The sequence below is a fragment of the Urocampus carinirostris genome, chromosome 1 (genome assembly GCF_059441175.1).
Source record: "Urocampus carinirostris isolate Australia breed hairy pipefish chromosome 1, RoL_Ucar_1.0, whole genome shotgun sequence".
Classification (NCBI taxonomy): Eukaryota; Metazoa; Chordata; class Actinopteri; order Syngnathiformes; family Syngnathidae; genus Urocampus; species Urocampus carinirostris.
Window position 1 is genome coordinate 37,017,449 of NC_142349.1, and position 22,898 is coordinate 37,040,346.

A 22,898-nucleotide genomic window follows, 5' to 3' on the forward strand; every position below is an offset into this window, starting at 1 on the left:
AGCTTTAATGTTAACAAAGTCTCTCCGAAAAACACAATAAAATGTTAATTAAAAATGTTGAGTGCAAAAACAAACTATGACATCAGGGAATAAGCTAAACATTTGCCATGTAAAACACATTAATCCTGAAAAACACAGAAAATATCAATTAAGATTAAAAAAAAGAGTCTTAAAGGGAAACGGCTTTTGATTGTACGGGAGCCGGCACCTGTCATCAACTTCCATAGAGTCACTTTGTTCAAAAAGGACACTTCACTAAAAGCCATCACTGAAGGGATGAGAAGGCATACAGAAAGGAGGTTGAGACGCTGATGACGTGGTGTTTGAAGAATAAATGAATACTCAACACCACAAAATCCAAGGTAGTCATACTTGACTTCAGGAGGACACGCACAAACCCAGCCTAACTCATCATGAAGAGGGACTGTGTCGAGAAAGTACACTCCTTCAAACTGCTGGTCGTGCACATCTCAGACGACCTCTTCTGGTCTGCCAACAACAGGCCTGTGTTGGGAAAGGTCCAGCAGGGACTACATTTCCTGACGGTCCTCCTGAGAAATAACAGAAGTTTCTGGTATCCTTTTACAAAGCGACAATGGAAAGCAATCGGTCATACTGGTTGCCAGCCAGTCGCAGGGCACACAGAGACAGACAAGTCACTTGCTCATTCACACCTAGGGACAATTTGGACCGGCCAATTACCCTGACATGCATGTTTTTGGAATTGGGGAGGAAACCAGAGTGCCCGGAGGAAACCCACGCAAGCACGGGAAGAACATGCAAACTCCACGCAGGAAGGTTCGATCTCATGACCTCAGAACTGCGCCGCCCTATATCTATAGCTATATATATATATCTATATATCTATGTATATATCTATATATATATATATATATATATATATATATATATATATATATATATATATATATATATATATATATATATATATATATATATATATATAAATAAAAGAGAGAGAGACAGAGAGAGACAGAGAGAGACAGAGAGTTGTGGTCAAAAGTGTCAGAACAGGCAGTAGACTCAAACGCGTAACGTTTCACACAAAGATTTGTTGGAGAATCAATGAAGTCAGGCGCTGGGAAACAAACAACAGCTATCTGGTTTTCGCTGGGCAGGAGGAGCAGGAGGCCCTCATGAATGGAGCGGGGTCGGAGATCAGAAGCAAGTCGGGCAGCCGTGACGGGAATACGGAGCGTGGTTGAAAATCGGGACAAGTCAGGTAACCGGAGACAATCGGGACGGACAAGCAGGAAACAAGACAGGACGGGACAGACAGGAACCAGAGTCAAAAAGTGCTTGCCTTGCATGTGCAGAGGTTTGCTGACCGACTAAAAATGAGTGAATGAGAACGACGTGTTTAAACAGGAGGGTAACCAATCACGAATCGAGCAGCAGCTGAGGCTAAACGAGTGAGTGCAGGTGAGAGCAATGGGCAAATCATGACAAAAAGTTTACATACACTTGTGAAGAACATAATGTCACGGCTCTCTTGAGTTTACAGTTATTTCTATAACTCTGATTTTTATCCAATAGAGTGATTGAAACAGAGTTCTTTGTCACACAAACATTCATGTGGTTTGGTTCTTTTATGACTTTATTATGGGTTAACAGAAAAAGTGATCAAATCTGCTGGGTCAAAAATAAACATACAGTGGCGCTAATATTTGGTAACATGTCGCTTGGCCATTTTCACTTCAATTTGGCGCTTATGGTAGCTATTCAAAAGCTTCTGGCAAACTTTTGTTAGAATTTTCGACCCCTCCTCTTGACAAAATGGGTGCTGTTTAGTTAAATTTGATGGCTTTATGACATGGATTTGTTTCTTTAGCATTGTCTACAAGTTCTCAATGGGGTTTAAGTCAGGACTCTGGAAAGGCAATTCTAAAACCTTAATTCTAGCCTGATTTAGCAACTCCATACCAGGTCATTGTCCTGTTGGAACCTCCAACCATGCCCAAGACCCAATCTTTGGGCTGATTCCTTTAGGTTATCTTGAAGAATTAGAGGGTAATCCTCCTTCATTATCACATTTACTCTCTGTAAAGCAACAGTTCCATTGGCAGCAAAACAGCCCCACTGCGTAATCCGTGCTTGTCAGTAGGGATGGTCATCTTGGGGTTTAAGGCCTCACCTTTTCTTCTCCAAACATATTGCTGGGCATTGTGGCCAAATAGCTTGATTTTCATTTCGTCTGACCACAGATTTTTCTTCTAGAAGGTCTTATCCTTATCCATGCAATCAGCAGCAAACGTAAGTCGAACCTTAAGGTGCTGCTTTTGGAGCAAGACCTTCCTTCTTGCACGGCAGCCTCTCAGTCCATGGAGATGCAAAACACGCTCGACTTCTAATTCTGACTCTTAAATCTTCAACCTCCTGAGCAATTTTCTCGCAGGTGCAGGTGATAGCTTGTGTTTTCTTGCTGACTGTGGCAATGACAAAACAGTGCCATGGACTTTATACTGACAAACAATTGTTTGTACTGTAGCTCTTGGGACCTACAGCTGCTTGAAAATGGTTCCAAATGACTTTCCTGTCTTGTTCAAGTCAATGATTGTAGCATTTGTGGGCCTTTCTATCCAATGAGCCCTATTTGAATAGCCTCAGAGAAGTCACCAGCTTTAGTCACTCGTAATCATTTACAAAAAGCTAAAAGGCTATGCTACGAAGCTCATTTCACTGACACAACTTTCTAAGACACCAAAATTGCTAAATAGTGTTGCATTATGCATATTTTTGACGCAGCAGATTTGACCGCTTTTTCCGTTAAGCCATAATAAACTCATAAACAAACCAAACCTCAAGTATGTTTTTTTTTGTGACAAAGACCTCTCTGTTCTAATCACTCTATCAGAGAAAAATCAGAGTTGTAGAAATAACTGGAAACCTTAAGCGCCATGACGCTATGTTCTTCACAAGTGTGTATATATATATATATATACATATACATATATATATATATATATATATATATATACATATACATATATATATATATATATATATATATATATATATATATATATATATATATATATATATATATATATATATATATATATACAGTGGAACCTCGGTTTTCGAACGCCTCTCAGTTCGAACAAATCGGAGTCCGACCAAAAATTTCGAGAAATTCTTGCTTCGCTGTTCGGTCAAAAAATCGGAGTTCGAACGCAGGTAATGCGTGAGTGCGTATGCTAGGGTGCAATGCTGAGCGGTGTACGGGTGTAGATCGCTCTTTTTGTGACCAACTGTTATCGCGTGCGGACGTGCTTCGTTTTACTTTCGCTTTTAATATAGGTGTACGAAGTGTTTTAGCCCCTAATTATGCCTCCGAAGAAAGTCAGTGCAAGCAGCAAAGTTGCTACAGGTGAAAAAAGAAAAGTAGTGCGTACAACTATTGCTGATCTTGCCTGCGCCTTCTGCTGACCACCACAAAGGTAAGAAATCCTTTTCATAATTATTTTCTTTATCCTTTTTTTTTATTTTTACACATTCATGCTAGCGTAACCTTTCGTACGGAAGATTACGATAACGCGAACGTACGATTAGCCTGGGTTAGCTTTAAATGTACGTTAAACATTCAACGTAAACATTCAGGGTGTTGGAACGTATTAAAACGATTTACATTATTTTGATGGGAAAAATGATTTCGGTGATCGAACAAATCGGTTTTCGAACAGGGATTATGGTTGAGAACCGAGGATCCACTGTGGCGCAGTGGTTAGCGCATGTGCGGCACAGTTCAAGTCATGGGAACCTCCTGCGTGGGTTTGTATGTTCTCCCCGTGCTTGCGTGGGTTTCCTCCGGGCACTCCGGTTTCCTCCCACATTCCAAAAACATGCATTTCAGGTTAATTGGCCGGTCCAAATTGTCCCTAGGTGTGAATGAGCGAGTTAGGTGTCTGTCCCTGTGTGCCCTGCGATTGGCTGGCAACCAGTTCAGGGTGTCCTCTGCCCACTGCCCGATGATTGCTGGGATGGGCTCCAGCACCCCCGCAATCCTACTGTGGATAAGCGGTGCAGCTAATGAGATGAGATGAGATATTATATCAGGTTTTTTTTAAATTGCTGCTGCTAACAGTTTTTGCACTACTGTTACAATGCTTTATTCTTCTTCATTGCATTACTATTTGTCATGATTACTGATGCAGGGCAACAGCCCTGGGCGCTGATTGGCTCCCTCCTACTTTTTAAACCCCCCGGTTCCCGGTTACCAGCGTCAGACCGTCTGCGAACCTTAGCTATAGGCAAGGCCAGCTCTTTTGACTCCTGACTTTATCCTGCCCTGTTTTCCGTCTGAATCCCGTTGCCAACCTCTTTTCTGATCCCGTTTTATGTTTTTGCTCCTCCGCCCCAGCCATCGACCTGTTTTTTCTTGCTCTCGACATTGCCTTCAATCGACACGTAAGTGTCACTCCCGCGTTCCCAGCGATCTGCTACCCGTTTTGTTTGTTTTTTTGTATTTTTTGTGTACATTACTTTTGTTATCGTTTCTCAGTTTTGAATAGATGCTTCATAGACACGTGCAATCGAATGTCAGAGTTTGCAGGGTAGAAATATTTATTTGTGCAAATGTATTGACTTTGAAACAAATTATATAAAATTTTGCTAAATGAGTTTGTGTGTCTGCATTTTGGTGAAAATGTAACTTCCTTACCACAAAGCATTGAAGTTGATTTTTTGCAATCTTTAACTGATAACTCATTTCGTTATTTAATACAGCTGTTAAAAATGGGTTGTATTGTAATCCTGAAGCAGCACAGTTCCACTGTATGGGACATCGTCTGTTTCCAGTACAAACATTGATCAAATCAAAAATTGGATTTATTTGTTTTGGTGTTTTTTTTCTGTGACATTGTAAGTCATCGGTTTTCTCTGGTTGCTTTTCTTCCAGATCTTCCCCCCTTTCATATTAAGTAAATATGCTAAGGTCCCGAAATGGCAGACTTTTATTATTTTTGTCAGAGTCTATATTCATGTGCTCCTGTAAAACCATCGTTTGATTTAAAAGATATTGGACATTTTTAGGTACTGCTGCAGGGCATGAATGTGTTTTTGTGAGCAGAAGAGGGGAAAAAAATGTTCGCTTCTCTTTTTTTTTCTAGTAAAGACGCTTTTGCACTCTACTTCCATTGAAAAGCCTTTCAGACTATGGATTTGACAAATCTGAGCTGTAATCATTTTGTCTATTCATGTTAAATAGAGCATCCTGATAACTGTGTATATTGTACCTTTTGTCAGCACAGATTTTCATGGGATTATGTGGGAGACCGAATTGCATATGTACATATCAATATTCATCGTTTTTCCTAGCTGTTAGAGTTACAGCTTGTGTTCATGTTTGTTTTTTGTTGCAGGTGGCCCAAAGCAAAAGTATTTTTGAATTTCATCAAAACATAGTCAAGTCATGTTTATTTGTATAGCCCTTAATTACAAAGAGTCAAAAAAGGCTGCACAGACCACAGATTAATGCAAACCACAGACTATTATTACACAACCCCCTGATGTAAAATAAAATATAGGTTATTTATATGCTATAGAATAGAAGTGTGTTTTAAGCTTAGATTTAAACATTTCCACTGAGGTTGCAGATCGAATCTCAGGGGGAAGAGCATTCCACAGCACCGGGGCCTGAATGGCGAACGCTCTCGAACCTGCGAATCTCTTCTTGGCTCTTGGGATCACTAGTAGACCAGCATTTTCAGAGCGAAAACTCCAGACCGGAACATAGGGGGAAATTAAATCTGAAAGATATGATGGAGCAAGTCCATGCATGATTTTGTATACTACCAACAGAACCTTTAAATCACATCTTAAGCTAACAGGGAGCCAATGCAGGTTAGCTAAAATCAGGGTAATGTGATCAAACTTTCTTGTTTTAGTGTAAAACCTCGCTGCAGCATTTTGTACCAGCTAAAGGCTCTTGATTTTGGACTTGGGGAGTAATCAGTAATCGAGACGGGCGGTAACAAGCGCATGAATTATAATCCCCGCATCCGACTAAGTTAGCATAGGGTGAATTTTAGCAATGTTACGAAGATGGAAAAAAGCTGTTCTAGTAATATTCATAACGTGTACGTATTTGAAAGGATGGATTGGGGTGAATTATGACACCTACATTTTTGACTGAGTCACTCTGGGTGAAATTACATTTGTCAAAGTTCAGAGCAATTTAAAAAGAACAAGTCAAAGCATTTAGATGGACCAATAACTAACTTTTCAGAGTTTATCTCAGTGAGGCAGGCCTCCAAATTTCCACATTCAAGTGTGGCAGATTCCTCCATTGTAAGATATAGTTGAGTGTCATCTCATCCTACTGCAGTCCTAGGATGATTGGGTGTGACAGAGGCAGCCAAGAAGAAAGCCATTAAATTGGCTAGTGAAGCTGCAGAAAAAGCCATGAGGTGGCTTTGGCTCAGAAGGGCAGATCCGTGGCCTGCTACCGGGACGCAAGTTGAGACGTGATCAACCTCGGCTGGGTCATCTGGGCGAGAGTGTCAGATGTTCCGAGACCCGAAACACTCAACGAACCCAGGATACATTACTGATGATGCGTCCCAGTTGCATCCAGGAGACGTTTAATTCAATGAGTGAGACACATGAATATATGTGTCGAGGAAGACACACGTTTGATGTTACTTTGCGCTTTGTACATGAATAAAGTTAGCCTGAACAGACCATCATAATTGTTGTGTATGTAGTAGGGTTGTAGTAGGGTTGTAGTAGATTTGAGACAGGCACGGACGGTACATTCATAGAGTGTTTACTTAACTTCTTCCTCGGTAGTTCTCAAGCACAAGTACAAGGCTGCACATTAGTATACAGCGACACCGCAGGAAGGGTATTACAGGACACCACATATTCCCTTTTTGTTAGAATAGGACACAAACAGTAGCATTAATCTGAAATACGCAATAACTCTTCGGTAAGTATGAGCTTATAGAAAACATACATTTCAATATTCATTACAAGATTAGAAGTAAATATTTATCAAAGTTTAGCAATATTGTAAGGAACTATACTGTCAATATCGGTAAGCAAAAGTGTGTAAACCTTGTAAACGTAAGCAGACTGTATGAGGATCACATCATAAACAAACATGACAATTTTTTATACAATGAACAATTATCATGTCTTTTTTTCTTTTTTTTTGTTGAACATCAGCACATCTTTTCTGTATCTTTTTTTTTTTAAGTCACGTAATCTTGAAGTCATGCAGGAGCATGTCGTATTCTCGGTGCACTAGGAGAGGGATGTGGTGAGGGCACAGTTTCAGGTTCAGGTGGCTCAGCACCTTGGTTGCTTGGCAGGAGGCAAGCATCAGCATCAGCAGGCTGTGGCGCTGAAGCAGCAGCACAGGTGGAAGAATGGGCAAGGTGGAAAGCATTCCACACCTTTCCATCAGACAGCAGATAAGTGGCTGGACCTTTTTGAGCTACCACTGTCAGTGGCTTGGTGAACTTTGAGTGTCCTTTGGCAATGATTCCAGGTTTGCGGATGCGAACCGCAGAGCCAATCTGGAAGCTGGGTGATTTTGCACCGCGACGTTTGTCGGTGTATTGTTTTGACTTCTGTTGTTTGTTTTGTATGTTTTGTAGCATGTTGCCTTTGTCAGCAGTGGGGCGCATGGAGTGAGGACCTGTGATGTGACGCTTTGTATTCAGTGGTCTACCATGCAACAGTTCAGCGGGGGACACTGAAGTCACGGCACGTGGTGTGGCTCTGTAGGTGTGTAAAAACTCAGTGAAGAAGGCTTTCAGTGGTTTACCTTTGATGTTGGCTGTTTGTAGACAGTCCTTGAAGACTCTGTTGAAACGCTCAATTTCACCGTTGGCCTGTGGGTAGTACACAGAGCTGCGACAGTGTGCGATGTTCCTGTCACTAAGGAATGCTTCAAACTCGGTCGACACGAACTGAGGGCCATTGTCAGTAACAATTTCCTGTGGATTACCTTCTCTGCTAAACACAATGAAAAGAAAAGTCATAACAGAGAAGTAACATTTGAGCAGAAGGCAATCTCAGGCCATCGGCTGTAATAGTCAATGAGGGTGACGGCGAAGCGGCAATTAGCAGGCGCAGAGTGAATAGGAACAACAATGTCCACAGCAACCTTTTCCCAGGCAGCAGTTGGGGTAGGCACAGGCTGTAACGGGGCAGTACGTGTGGTTGCGATTTTGTCATGCTGCAAGCAGGTGGTGCATGATTTGATGGCGAGCTCAACGTGAGAATCCATTGCAGGCCACCAGTACAAGTCTCTCAGTTCTTGTTTTGTGCGGACGATCCCTTGCTGTGTAGCATGAGCAAGTTGGATCATTTTTTCCTGTAGCTGTTGTGGTATCACAACACGATGAGTGCCACGCACAACGACACTGTTCTGCAAGGCAAGCTCATTTTGCACACGGAAGTATGGCACGATGAGGGGGTCAAGGCCTTTTGCAGTACGAGGCCATCCCTTCTGCATGTAGTGTCGCACCTTCTGTAGCACTGGACATTCCTCACACGCACTGGAGAGCTCATCAGCAGTGACTGCAGCAAAATCAGGACACACAGCAGCCACCATCTCCAACTCCATCTCCTCGTGGTCATCTGTGATGGGGAGAGGCAAACGTGACAAGCAATCTGCAGTAACATTCTCATGTCCCGGTTTTGTATTCGTTTCCAGTTTCGTCAGCTCCTCTGACACCTTGTCACGCACGGCATATGGGAGTCTGCGTAGCTTTTGCTGGACTGGAGGCACGTCAGCACGCACTTTAACTTTGTTTATAAAACCTGTGGCAACGCCTAAAGCATTTGTAGTGTTGACAGTGTGACTCATCTCCGATGCGGCAGTTGTTGCAATCTGACCATTTTGTATGTGAAGGCGAAGTGCAGTGAACAGGTCAATTCCCAGTAGTGGAGTACCGTCAGGAACTATGTAGAAGTCAGTATGTGCACTCTGGTTGCAGTATGTAGCAGTAAGTTGAAGACAGCCCAACACTGGAATTGGCTTCTTCATGTAGGTCACCAGGCGTACAGTAGGCTTTGAGAGAGACACGTGCATGAATGAATGTCTGTAAATTCTCTCTGGCAGAATTGAGACTGCTGAACCAGTGTCCACAAGCAGGTCAGTAGTAATTGACTGTTCATCATTCGCATGGAGAGCAACTGTACACGTAAGGCGCTTTGGGACTGCAGCTGTAGGGGCTACATGACACACAGTAAGGTCTGGGACAGTAACTTCTCTCACTGATCGAGCAGGAATTGCGCTGCGGCACACTTTACTAAAATGTCCAATTTTTTCACATTGGTTGCATTTTGCATATTTAGCAGGGCATTTGGGGTCATCTGCTCGGTGACAGTTGGAGCCACAACGGTAGCAGGTTTTGTGTTGATTCCTTTTATCTCTCGAGCGCTGTGTATGCGTGTTGCTCCGATTCCTTTTATCTCTTTGTTGCACGAGCTTCACAGGGACGTCGGGCACGTGCACAGCTATTAGCTTCTGTCGTAGCGGATTCGATTTGTGTAGCAATAGCGATCGATTTGTCAAGTTTCAAGTCCGTTTCCAACAGCAAGCGTTCTCTGATCCTCGAAGAGGACATCTTCTCAATGAATTGATTCCTAATAATATCATCAGCAAACGTGCCAAAGTCACAGTTAGTAATTAATTCCCTCAATGCGGCAATGAACTGAGCAGTGGTCTCGCCCGGTCTCTGAGCACGCCGACGAAACGTGCTACGCTCAGCCACGACATTCATCTTCGGTATAAAGAAAGTTTTTAGCGCATCACAGGTGGATTTGTAAGAAGTGCCCGTGTCGGGAAGGGAAAGAAAAATTCTCTGCCCTTCTGTGCCTAAACAGTGCAGCAGTAGTGCGCGTTTTTGTTTGTCCGGCATGTCGTTTGCAGTCAATGCTAGCAGGTAATTTTAGAACATCTGAATCCACGTGGTGTACAACATCGTAGGCTCACCCGGGGTTTCAAGCAAAGCAGGGGGCTGTGAGATTCCGATCCAAGTCATCCTCGTCGCCAATATGTTGTGTATGTAGTAGGGTTGTAGTAGGGTTGTAGTAGGGTTGTAGTAGGGTTGTAGTAGATTCGAGACAGGCACGGACGGTACATTCATAGTGTTTACTTAACTTCCTCCTCGGTAGTTCTCAAGCACAAGTACAAGGCTGCACATTAGTATACAGCGACACCGCAGGAAGGGGAGTGTATTACACGACACCACAATAATGCAAAACGTGTCAATCAAAAGAGGAGCGCTAATATCCATATTGGGCATAAAATAATGAACCTGTACATTTGTCAATGGAAATAAATGAACGGAATACAAGAAGCAACGTCCAGCGAAACAGAAATGTTTAAGGCAGCTTCTTATTTATCTGTTGGCATTATCGTCATTTTGGGGGTAAATCATTTACACGGTTGTATTATATGGATTGTCCATTAGATAGATAGATAGATAGATAGATACTTTATTCATCCCCTAAGGGAAATTCACATTTCCAGCAGCATCCCTGAGCTGAGAAGAATACAATAATAAAGCCAAAAGAATACAATATACAAATACCCAGTGTGACGTGCAAATGCCCACTTTAGCATGTTATATAGAGTAACTAAATAGTGCTACACAGAATACATAATGCAGTAAGATTCGGTAATATCCAATGTAGGTGGTGTGGTTTAATGTGGGCCTTTACTCTGCCGGGTGGAGTTAAAGAGCCTCATGGCATGAGGAAGAAAAGATCTCTTCAGTCTGTCCGTAGTACAAGACAGTGACAGCAGTCTGTCACTGAAACTGCTCTTCTGTCCGGAGATAATGCTGTGAAGCGGATGCGATGGATTGTCCATGATTGACCTCAGCTTTTTCAGTGCCTGTCTCTCAGCTACTGTTGTTAGGCTGTCCAGCTCTTTGCCCACAACAGAGCTCGCTTTCCTGGCCAGTTTATTGAGACGAGAGGCATCCTTCTTCTTGACGCTGCCTCCCCAACACGCTGCCGCATAGAAGAGGGCGCTTGCCACTACTGTCTCATAGAATATTTTCAGGAGCTTTTTGCAGATGTTGAAGGAGGCCAGCCTTCTGAGGAAGTAAAGTCGGCTTTGCCCTTTCCTACATAGAGCTTCTGTGTTGGCAGTCCAGTCCAGTTTGTTGTCCAGCTGCACACCCAGGTATTTGTAAGTCTGGACAAATTCTACACATTCTCCCTTGATGGTTACAGGAACCGGGTGAGTTCTGGTTCTCCTGAAGTCCACCACCATCTCTCTGGTCTTGGTGGTGTTTAGGTGCAGGTGGTTTGCGTCGCTCCATTGGACAAAGTCCTGAATCAATTTCCTGTACTCCTCCTCCTGCCCGTTTCTGATACATCCCACGATCGCAGTGTCATCGGCAAACTTTTGCACATGGCAGGACTCAGAGTTGTACTTAAAGTCCGATGTATATAGAATGAATAGGAACGGAGAGAGAACGGTCCCCTGCGGAGATCCTGTGCTGCTAACCACGGTGTCCGATGTACAGCCCCCCTGTTTCACATACTGCGGTCTGCCTGTCAGGTAGTCAGTAATCCATTCTACAAGGTGTGAGCTAACTCCCATCTCTGTCAATTTCCTACTCAGTAGCAGAGGCTGTATGGTATTGAAGGCACTAGAGAAGTCCAAAAATGTAATCCTCACAGCCCCCTTCGCCCTATCCAGGTGAGAGAGGGATCGGTGTAACATGTATAATATAGCATCCTCCACTCCCACCTTCTCCTGGTAAGCAAATTGCAGTGGGTCGATGGCGTGACGGACCTGTAGCCTCAGGTGGTGCAGCAGCAGCCGCTCCATGGTCTTCATCACATGTGATGTCAGGGCGACTGGCCTGAAGTCGTTGAGTTCCTCTGGTCTTGATTTCTTTGGGACTGGGATGATGCAGGATGTTTTCCACAGCTGAGGGACCCTCCCCTGTTCAAGGCTCAGGTTGAAGATGCGCTGTAGAGGGTCTCCCAGCTCAGACGCACAGGCTTTCAGCAGTCGGGGGGATATTCCATCCGGACCAGCTGCCTTGCTGGTTCGTAGCCTTCTCAGCTCCCCACACACCTGGGCTGAAGTTATTTTTAGTGGGGGGATGTCTTCCATGCTAGTGTCCAGAGGGGGAAGGGGAAGGACAGCTGCACAACTCAGGGGTGAGGATAAGGCGGAGTGGTCAAACCTGTTGAAAAAGTTGTTCAACTGGTTGACTCGCCCCACATCTATATCCACAGCCACACCCTGCTTGGTGCTGCAGCCAGTAATTGTTTTCATCCCTTCCCACACCTCCTTCATGTTGTTGTTCAGCAGCTTTTTCTCCAACTTCCTCCTGTACTGCTCCTTCCCTTTCTGGAGCTGGACTTTGAGCTCCTTCTGTACTCGTTTTAGCTCCTGATGATCACCATTTTTAAAGGCCCTCTTCTTTTGGTTCAGAAGGCACTTGATGTCTCTCGTGATCCAGGGCTTGTTGTTGGCATAGCAGCGTACAGTCTTTATAGGATTATGTAACGAAGCCAATTTCATGGACTTTCAAAGAGATTGAAGACGGCTCAGGAGACGTACTGGTGAGTTATACAGTTTTCGGGTATCTTGTTTCAGACTGATTGTTATGTTTCTCTGATGAGTATATTTTGAAATGGTCATCATTTCATGGTCGTAAGTATTTCAGTAGCTGGTGAAATCATAGAAACACATATTGGTTTATCAAAAGTCCGCCGTGTCGTCAGAACCTTAATAGAATAGAATAGAATATACCTTTATTGTAATTGTTACAACATGGGATATATTGTGACAAAAAAATTGGACGTGGCACTCCAGTCCACATTTTACAGTGAGGATAAGGAAACAAAGAGATAAAGGAACAAAGAAGATGTTTGTACTGTCCTTGTTGTATAGGCTTTGGTTTCCTCCGGAGGGGGGGTGCAGACGGGGTGAGGGACAGACAGTCTTAAGGAGTTAAGATACCGTGATACTCTTTGCGTACTGTCTTTCTTATTTTCATTCGTAGTCTAAATCATTGAGACATTTCATTCACAAACGACACATCACTAATTCAGACTGGAGTTAAGGCCTAAAAGTAAAATTCAAGGCACACCATTGACTAAAACTGACCTAAGGGCCCGGTCACACAGCCGTTTGCGTCTGTATCGCGGGTAAAATTTTGCGATTTTTTTTTTGCCCGTGGTTGCCCGCGATGGAAAATGCGCAAAATTGGCCAACCCGTTGTTCATCGGTGGTATGCCCGCAAAACAGACGCCGGCGACTGTTCCGATTCCTCATCGCGTCATTTCCGCGTGTGGACCACGGGTATAAAAGCTGCAGAGCCGGTGTTGTGCCGAGAAATGCATCCCTGCCGAGATTTGCATCCCCTGGCTACTATAACCACTTTGACCTGGTTTTATCTCACTTTTATATCACTTTTCAGGAATGTAATAGCGGACATATAACCAAAACCACTTTGTCTTGCATTTGTTGGGAATGTAATACAACTTAAACCGTTCCGTCTTTGTATTTGTTGTGAATGTAATTGAATGGTAATGCACACCGTATATAAATCACTTTTGAGCAGGTAACATGTTTATTTTGCCCTTTTCTATTCAAATCGCTCGTATTGAAACTGTTATACACTCTACCATAAAGCTTATTTCAGCATAATAAGCTTTATGGTAGAGTGCATAACAGTTCTCAAAAGTGATTTATATACGGTGTGCATTACCGTTCGATTACATTCACAACAAATACAAAGAAAGAATGGTTTAAATTGTATACATTCCCAACAAATGCAAGTCGAAGTGGTTTTGGTTATATCTTCGCCATCACATTCTCGAAAAATGATATAAAAGTGAGATAAAACGAAGTAAAAGTGGTTATAGTAGCCATGGGACGCAAATCTCGGCAGGGATGCATTTCTCGGCACAACACCGGGCTGTAGAAATCATAGTCCAGTGAAGATCAAGATTTCAAGCTATGGCACCAAAGAAGCCAATATGTTATTATTGTAATAGTTTTTCATTATAATTGTATTATCTTGTTATGAAATGAAAAGAAATATCAAGAAATTAAAATGGATTAAGACGAGGTCACTACGGTGACGGGGATTCATGTTCACCCCTTGACGTCTCGAGCGCAACTGACGTGTGCTCGGCAAATCGCGCTATATATACACGGAGAAAGGCGTTTGACCGTCACACGCGTTACACACGCTAATTCACGTGATAACACCGCGATACAGGCGCAGAACAAACGTGCTATGACAGTGCTCCACCCGCGATTACCCGCTAAAATTTTGCGTCCTACCCACGTGAAACCACACCCTGGCCGCGGCCATAGCACGTCGTTCCGTGTCTGTACCGCGTCATTACCTCGTGTATACCACGTGTGCCGCCCACGGTTACACGTGGTCTAAATTTTTGAGCAGCGCAAAACTTTTTCGCGCGGCCAACCGCGTGTGAATTTCCGACCGCGTGTAAAGCACGGCTGTATCTAGTCTGTATGGCGATCTCAAAGCGTCACTGGCAGAAATTTCTGGCCGTGATTCAGCCTCGATACGCCCGTGAAAGGCTGTGTGACCGGGCCCTATGAAACAACATAAATAAGCTCGCTAGAGAACAACAGTAACAAATTCTACTTACAGAAACAAATCTCAAAGACATAATCACTTAAGATTTTCGGGGAAAATATGGCAGCCACCGAGTAAGAATCGCACCACAGGATATATCGTGCATGGCAAATTCTATTTCTTCAAGTTCTATTGTCCTGGAAATTGGGCTGGCTCTGAATGATCTACTCAAATGGGCATTTTCCCATGAGCCCAGTGCAATTTGTGCTGTATTGGACATAAAAATGTAAACAAGGCATTTTAACGTTCATGTCGTAAAACTGCTTTGACCACATTGCTTGTAATCATCTAAGCTTTGAAGACTAGCTCTTCTAATGATCACCAAAATCATCACAGGCCACTTCTTGATCTCATTAACTTGGTGCTTTATTCATTAAACCACTTTAATGAGACTCCAATGTATTGTGTTAACTGGAGCACAAGCTATTAAAGAAGGAATAACTAGAATCTGTAAAGTACATTATGTAAACATTACGTTTGTAAATATGAGATCATTTAAAGTGCTTCCATTAAAAAAAGACAAAAGCAGTGTCATTTATTCCGGTCTCATGGAATAAATATCACAAAACTGTCTTTAGTTTCTCTTTGTAATCGTCTCCCTTATCGAGCACATTCCTTGTCAAATAAATCTGTAACAGGAATGACGTTTACTTGTCCAAAAAAATGAAAATAAAACACAGGTATTGGATATTAATCCATCATCTGTCAACTGCATGCAGGCTTGAGGATTATTCAGACAATAGTACACTGATAATTGAAGTAATGTGTATCACATGTCGTCAGCCAAATAATTCACTCCGATTAGACTTGCATGATTCCAATTGCAAACTTGAGATCTACGCTAGGCGGGATTGTGCTGAGATTTAGCACAGCAATAGAAGTGGAATACTCGGTGATGATTTGTAAGAAGATTCAAAGCCTCACAATTATTACAGACTGTGCGGAAGACGAGGGAGCATGTGGGAGATGTTTCATAAATAGACCTAATGAAAATACGAGTAAGAATGCTACAAGTACAGATATACAAAAGCATGCAGCTGGAGAAGTATGACTCATGTATTCCAAATGATCCAAGAGCAAAAAAGCAAAAAAGGTTCCGTAGCTTTCATATTGATTTTGAATTGATTTATGGCTGCATAATGATGGTGAATGAGTCAATTAATTATTTTTCAGGGTCCAATTTTACTTTTGAGTACGTACCCAGTAGGGCAAGCTGTGTTTCTCAACGAAGGGTGGGTGAATCAATCAAGATATCGGTATTATTGAGTACTTAAATCGGAATGACACTATTGATTTTTTGATCATTACAATGAATAATAATAATGTTAGTGGGTCGTAACATTATACATACATTAGAACTATAATAAGGGCAGCACTGCGGCTTAGTGGTAAGCGCGTCCGCGGCGCAGTTTTGAGGTCATGAGATCGAACCTTCCTGTGTGGAGTTGACATGTTTGTGTGGGTTTCCTCCAGGCGGTCCGGTTTCCTCTCACACTCTAAAAACATGCATTTCGGGTTAATTGGACGGTTCAGATTGTATTGATCCTTTTTAATCAGTATATTACCAACAATAATTTAATGCTGAAAATTAATTAATAATTTGAATAAGAAAATGTATTATTCTACTTAATTATTTTTGCATGTATTTTTTCCTTCTACATTGAACGTCCAAGCGACTTCATTTTTTTTTTTTTTTTAATAATAAACCTCATTCATGTTGAGCAACTCAGTGTCTCACAACAAAATGTTCATTAACAATATTTATGATATAAGGAAACACATGTACAATATAACATGTTAAACTACATAAATAAACATGTTTGAAAAAAAAAAGATTTTTTTTGTATTTTGTAAGGGAAAATACGACAGTTTGTAAGGGCATGGAGCACACTAAATTTTGGGGACCCATAGATCTCTGTTGGGACCCATAGATTTTTGAGCATGCGAGTCCCCGGGACCCATCACTTTTCAGAGGTAAAATGAACACTGTATATATATATATATATATATATATATATATATATATATATATATATATATATATATATATATATATATATATATATATATATATATATATGTGTAATGCTAATGAACTAAAAGGCGCATTAAATTAAAACAGAAGATAAAAAGCGTATTTCATAGAACACAAATATTAGGGAATCTTGTTTCACAACTAATATGAATCCATTCAGTCATAAATGGTTACTGTATGTAGAAGCATTTTAATTAATTGGGGATTTTCGAATGTATTCAGTGTATTTCCGGTTTATAAAAGGGACACTGAATTAAATGGCACTTTTTCGAATCTATGGCTAATTTGGGGTTTTTGGGTGTGTCTTATAGTCTGGGAAATATGTCATTTTAGTTGTCTTATCTATATGGTTATAGAGTATTTGTATTTTTGTTACATGACTGATGTGTTTGAACTCTTTAGACTTTTGCTCTGAAACAATTGTTTTAAAAGACGTATTTATATTTTTATGCTGTTAAAAATGTTTACATCACATTATTTACACTTTTTGAACTTTGACTTCATTTTGGAAATACTCTATAAGGGAAATAGGTGTTGTGTGTACTTTTTTATATTTGTTTTTTTGTTACATTGCGTTTTTTTAGGGGGGTTGACTCTCTTGACTTGTTCTAAAAAAGGTGTAATCAAAATATTTCTATCATTTTTTTCATATGTTAAAAACATTCATTGCAGTTATTTCATAAAAACAAAACTGAATATTTTTAGTGCCTAAAATGTTGTGCTGTTTTCATCATAATCATCATTAACTCAAAGAAGATTCAGTTATTCACTGATCATTATATTTACAAGCAAAAAGTATCAGTGTTGGACTACTTAACACATCATCTATATTTTATTAGACTTTGATTTCCTGGATAATTTTCAAAATAATTTCCAATTAAAAGATAATGAGTCTTGTATTTTTGTTGTAATAGCCACTGCTTTATAAAGCAGTAACAAACTGTTCCCCAATCTAGTCTGGGGTGGTATCAAGCTACATTTCATTCCTTAGATTCCCTCGCTTGTTACAGGGTAAAGGACTCTACCTTGGCATTGCAGTAGAGACTAATGTTGCATTCCTGTTTGGAGTAAATGTCTCATTGATTGATACAGCTTCTACTTCACATGAAATTTCTGTGCAGCTCTATTATTTTGTCAGTGACACTTTGCTATGTGTCTACCTGTATTTGTGAGGTTTTAGTTTTTGGTTTGATTACTTGCCTGGTCTGGTAGGAAGTTAGATCAAATTCAAGCTCTGCTAGTTTTTGGAAAGCAGATTTAACAAGCTGAGAGTGAATCAGAACTCTGGGCAGACTCTTTGAGCAGAGGATTTGGTTTTAAGGATGGTGGGTTTGGGGTGTCTGTCAGTTCAGTTAAATCCAAGCTCAATTAAACCACAGTGTAGGACCTGTCGTTAAGTATAAGGGAAATTGTCATTAATATAAAGCTGATAACAAGGTTTGCAGAGAGTGGGTAGGAAAAAGGTGTGATGCCATTATTCCTATCCCAACTCCTGGAAAATTATTCATACGTGGATGTTCGTGTAATGAGCATATATTTTAGAAACCAAGTGACAAAGTAGAGCCAGTGGCAGACTTGCATACCATACAAGGCTTCTGGTAGCTGCTGGAATTGTAATCCTAAAATGTATGTTTTAAAAGCAATTTAAACTGCAGAAAGGGCATTCTAGCTGTGCCAAGCTGCATGTTAATGCTTTTTAAGTGCTTCTCTCTTCTCTTTTCATTTACCGGTAAAAAACGAAAGGTTCAGATGAGTTGGATAATTATAAGACAAAATCAACAGGGATGGTGCGACATCCATGCGGGTGTGATTGGCTAATGGGAGCGTTTACTGTAAGAATGCTGTATTAACTCGGCGTGAGTTTGACAAAGCCGCCTTAAATCTTCCGTTAGAGGAACACTGAACATCAAAGAAAATTATTTCCTCAACATGGCTGGGCAAATCACTTAATTACTTAGTTATTGGAGAACACATTTTAGCATTGTCCGACTGATAATTAACCGAATCTTAATGGTCGTGAGAAATATGTTATGCCGTGTGTTTTGGAGTGGGTCATTGGGTTTTGGGATGGTGTCAGACTTTTGTCTATTACCATTTTACGGGCAATAGTCTTTTGGTATAATGTGCAGTTTCCGTCTCTTATTTTGATAACACTGTCAGCTATAAAGAGTTTGACAGTAGCGATTTGGCCAGTCTTTAGATTGCTTTTTCATAAAGGCCCTTCCATCACCTGAAACTTACTCTTTTCCTTCATCACTTCATGTGTTGCTCAGTGTTTCTTATATTTATCCACCGTTGCTTCACTGCACCCAGTTTTTTTTGTGAATGTGAGGTACTGTATCTTTTTTTTTTAGGCTAAATGATTTCAACCCTGCTCTCTGAAAAAAACTTTGTTTTTGGACCAAAACCTCGCAAGATAAGAGTACATCAGCCTTCTCAAAAAAAGAAGGGAGTCTCTAGGTCTTCTGAGAGTTGGTCGTCACAATAAGCTGCGAGCACCATTTTGCCCATTTCAAGCATTTAAACCAGTGATCCCCAAACTTTTCTGGACAAGTTTAGTGTCTGACATTATGTTTATGGCACTGCCCATGGCTGGCCTAAACAAAGTTTTCTCTTTCTGTAATATAGTAATGAAAATAGTTATGAGAACAACAATTACATTAACAATAAACATGCTAATAAAAACAATTAAATTCATAATTTTCACGATCCAGCATGCCACTGTTCGCCAATCTTCGACACCTTTCTCATTAAGGACCCAGTATAAAGGTTCTGCACTCGATCCTACTAGACCCACAGGAGGCTATGGAAGTGGATCGCGCGTCGCTGTCAGTAGAAGAGCGTCAGCGGCGATTCTCCAAGAGCCTCTGTCTGTACTGTGGCGGGCAAAGACACCAGGTATCATCCTGCCCGTCAAAAGGGTGAGCTCAACAGATGGTTGGAGCAGTCCGACTGAGTTCAGTCTACACCCCGATCTCCCAGACCGGAAGGCCAATGCTCCAGATCCACCTTCGGAGTCCCGGGTCAATCTAGTCCCTGTACGCCCTTTTTGACTCGGGCGCGGAGGTCAACATCCTGGACATGGCCTTAGCCCGGAGAATGGGGTTGAAGCTTGTCCCCCTTCCAACCCCAGTTCCTGCCCAAACTCTGGACGGTAATCTTTTGGGCAAGGTAACGCAAATTACAGAGCCAGTGGAAATGAGACTGTCTGGGAACCACAGCAAGCGGGTACGTTTCACGTGATTCCTTCCCTCGGTCAACCGCTCGTCCTGGGACACCCGTGGCTGGTTAAGCACAACCCTCGCTTCGACTGGCGGACAGGGGCTGTTCTGGAGTGGGGGGCTGAATGCCACCGGACCTGCCTACACACAGCCTCTCATCCGATCCGCTCCAAGCCTCCTCCCGCATTGCCCGATCTGTCCAAGGTTCCCGTCTGCTTTCCTGATTCGCCTGTCCGCCTGTCAGACTCGTCCATCTGTCTGCCTGCCATGCCTGTTTGTCCGCCAGCCATGCCCGTTTGTCGGCCTGCCATGCCCGTCTGCTTGCCTGATTCGTCTGTCCACCTGCCAGTCTGTCGGCCTGCCATACCCGTCTGCTTGCCCGATTCGCCTCTCCACCTGTCAGACTCATCCGTCCGCCTGCCTGCCATGCCCGTCTGTCCGCCGGCCATGCCCGTCTGCTTGCCTGATTCGCCAGTCCACCTGTAAGTCCGTCGGCCTGCCATGCCTGTCTGCTTGCCTGATTCACCCATCCGCCTTTCTGTCCCGTCTGTCCGCCTGCCCGACTCGTTCTTCTGCCTGCCTGACTCGTCCGTACGCATGTCCGGCTCACCCAGCTGCCTGTCCGGCTCGCCCGTCTGCCTGCCAGACTCGCCCGTCTGCCTGCCTGACTCATCCGTCTGCTTGCGTGGATCGGCCTGCCTGGATCGTCTGCCGGCCTGCCTGGCTCGTCCGTCTGATCGCCTGGACCATCCGTCTGCCTGCCTGGATGGCCCATCCGCCTGCCTGCCCGGATCGCCCATTGGCTTGCCTCAACGCCAGTCTGTCTCTATGCCTGCCTGCCTGCTCGCCTGTCTTGACGTCCGTCTGCCCGCCTGTCTTTTTGGACTTCTGGAGCCGTCCCTTGAGGGGGGTGGGGGGGGGGGGTGTGGTTCTGTCAAGATTACTGATGCGGGGCACCTGAGTCTGCTCCTTCTGCACCAACAGTCACGGACGCTGATTGGCTGCTTCCTCTTTTTTAAAACCCCGCTTTTCTGTCAACATTTGTCGGATCGTCTGTGAACCTTAGCTTTACGCAAGGCAAGCTCTTTTGACTCCTGACTCTATCCTGCCCCGTTTTCAGTCTGATTCCCATTGCCGACCTGTTTTCTGAACCTGCTTACGTTTTTGCTCCTCAGTCCCGGCCATCGACCTGTTTTTTCCTTGCTCTCGACATTGCCTTCGCTCGACACGGAAGTGCCACTTCCGCATTCCCAGCAATCTGCTACCCGTGACCGACGATCACCGGATCATGGGTGCAAGCCCTTTCCTTCTTCTAAATAAAGCTGAGTAAAACGAACGCAATTAGGTCCCGTCTCCGTTCCTGGTCCTTGACAAAGACAGAAATAAAAAAGGGAAAAAAGAAGGCAAAAAGAAAATAAGTAAGTAATCAGGAAAGGAGAAAAGAGCAGTAAAATAAGAGATAATGAAAAGAAAAAGGAGGAAAAAACCAACAAGAAAAAAACCAAGAAAAAAGAAGGAAAAAACCCCAGGTTTTTGATTTGAGTACTAGTAGCAGCAGGACTGCTTACAAATGAGTCAGCTCTCTTTTGGTGAGCCTCATGTTGTCTGGGGTAATCAGAAATTTCTCAACCTGTGAGTTTTATTTATAAAGTCTATAAAATGCACTTTTATATGAAACTTTTTTGCTAATTATTAAAGTACATATTCTTATTTTTTACATTTATTACTGATTGATTTAATTATTATTATTATTTCAATATTATTTTGCTCCATATTATTTTAAAAGATATTTAAGAATTATGGAATGTTTTTATCAGTCTTTTGTTGGAAACCCCATTTGGCCCAAACTCACCTGGATCCCAGCTGCATTGGCCCCTAACTCAAGGGAATTGAAGACCACTCATCTGAATGATGACCACATTTGAATGATATTTGAAGTTATTCTTTGTGCAATGCTACAGACTATAAGGTATTTGTAAAATGTGTTTTTCTTATTAAAAACAGTTTGGATTCCCTATTTAGTTTCTAAAGTGAATCTTTGTTTCAGTCATGTAAATTGTTTCGCATGCTGTAACACGACACAAGTTAGCGCTCATTGCACTAGTATTACGATGCTCTATTGTTTCCATTGCACTATTTTTATAACTTGGGCCTTTCTCTGAGCACTATCTTGTAAATAGTATTTGCTTATTTATTCTTACAATCTTTTATTTTATTTTTCTCTTCCAAGTCTCAATCACGTTTACCCTAGAGTGCCATATATAATCTCGTTGCATTACGTGTTCCACCACTTTGATATCAATGACAATAAAAACTATTCTATTCTATTCTATTCCGTCTAGCTCAGACACTTTTTTGGCACCTTTCCGCTTCTTCTTTACCTAGTAACCTGAACGATCACGTGCACAAGATTGTTTGTGGCAGAGTTGAGTAATGATATTTGCTCTTAAATAAACTTAGATACAAATTGGCATCCATTGCAGCTTGTCCTTGACTATCAGATGTCAATAGCTGCCCTTTGGCTACATCCACAATGCATTCCAGTGTTTGTTTGTGTTCTCCTGGAAAAGAGTATCGGGTAACTGATGAATAGAATCCATCACTATTGGCATGTGAACCTGATTACGAAAGAGTCTCAAAGAGCCCTAATGAAGAATGCAGTTCAAGCTTTTAAACATGCACATCACTCACCATGTGGTCTTTGCGTTGTTTGTGTTTTAACACTTCATTTGAAACCGCCAACTTAACATCGGTCAATGGTTCCAGAAAAAGCACATGAAGGTCTCAAAGCGAGCGACTTGCGGAAGTAAAATGGCTTTAAGATTGAAAAGAACTTCTATAGCACAGCTGAATGGGATAACAATAGCCAATAGGGTGGTTTGTTTTGATTTGAAATATTCTTCTGGCAAGAAACGCAAATAAAATGAGAAGAATTACCTTTCCCGCAATGGGTATGGTAATCGGGAATCTTTTAGCATTTTGCAAGGGTAGGCAGAAAAGCCCACTTTCAATAAACCA

The 22,898-nt window shown here is 42.2% G+C and overlaps 1 protein-coding gene across 1 annotated transcript in view; it reads right to left on the bottom strand.

Moving 5' to 3' along the window:
• dpp6b (dipeptidyl-peptidase 6b) overlaps positions 1-22,898 on the bottom strand; it is a 697,001-nt gene that overhangs the window by 28,003 nt on the left and 646,100 nt on the right. The gene's annotated exons all lie outside the window — the stretch shown is intronic.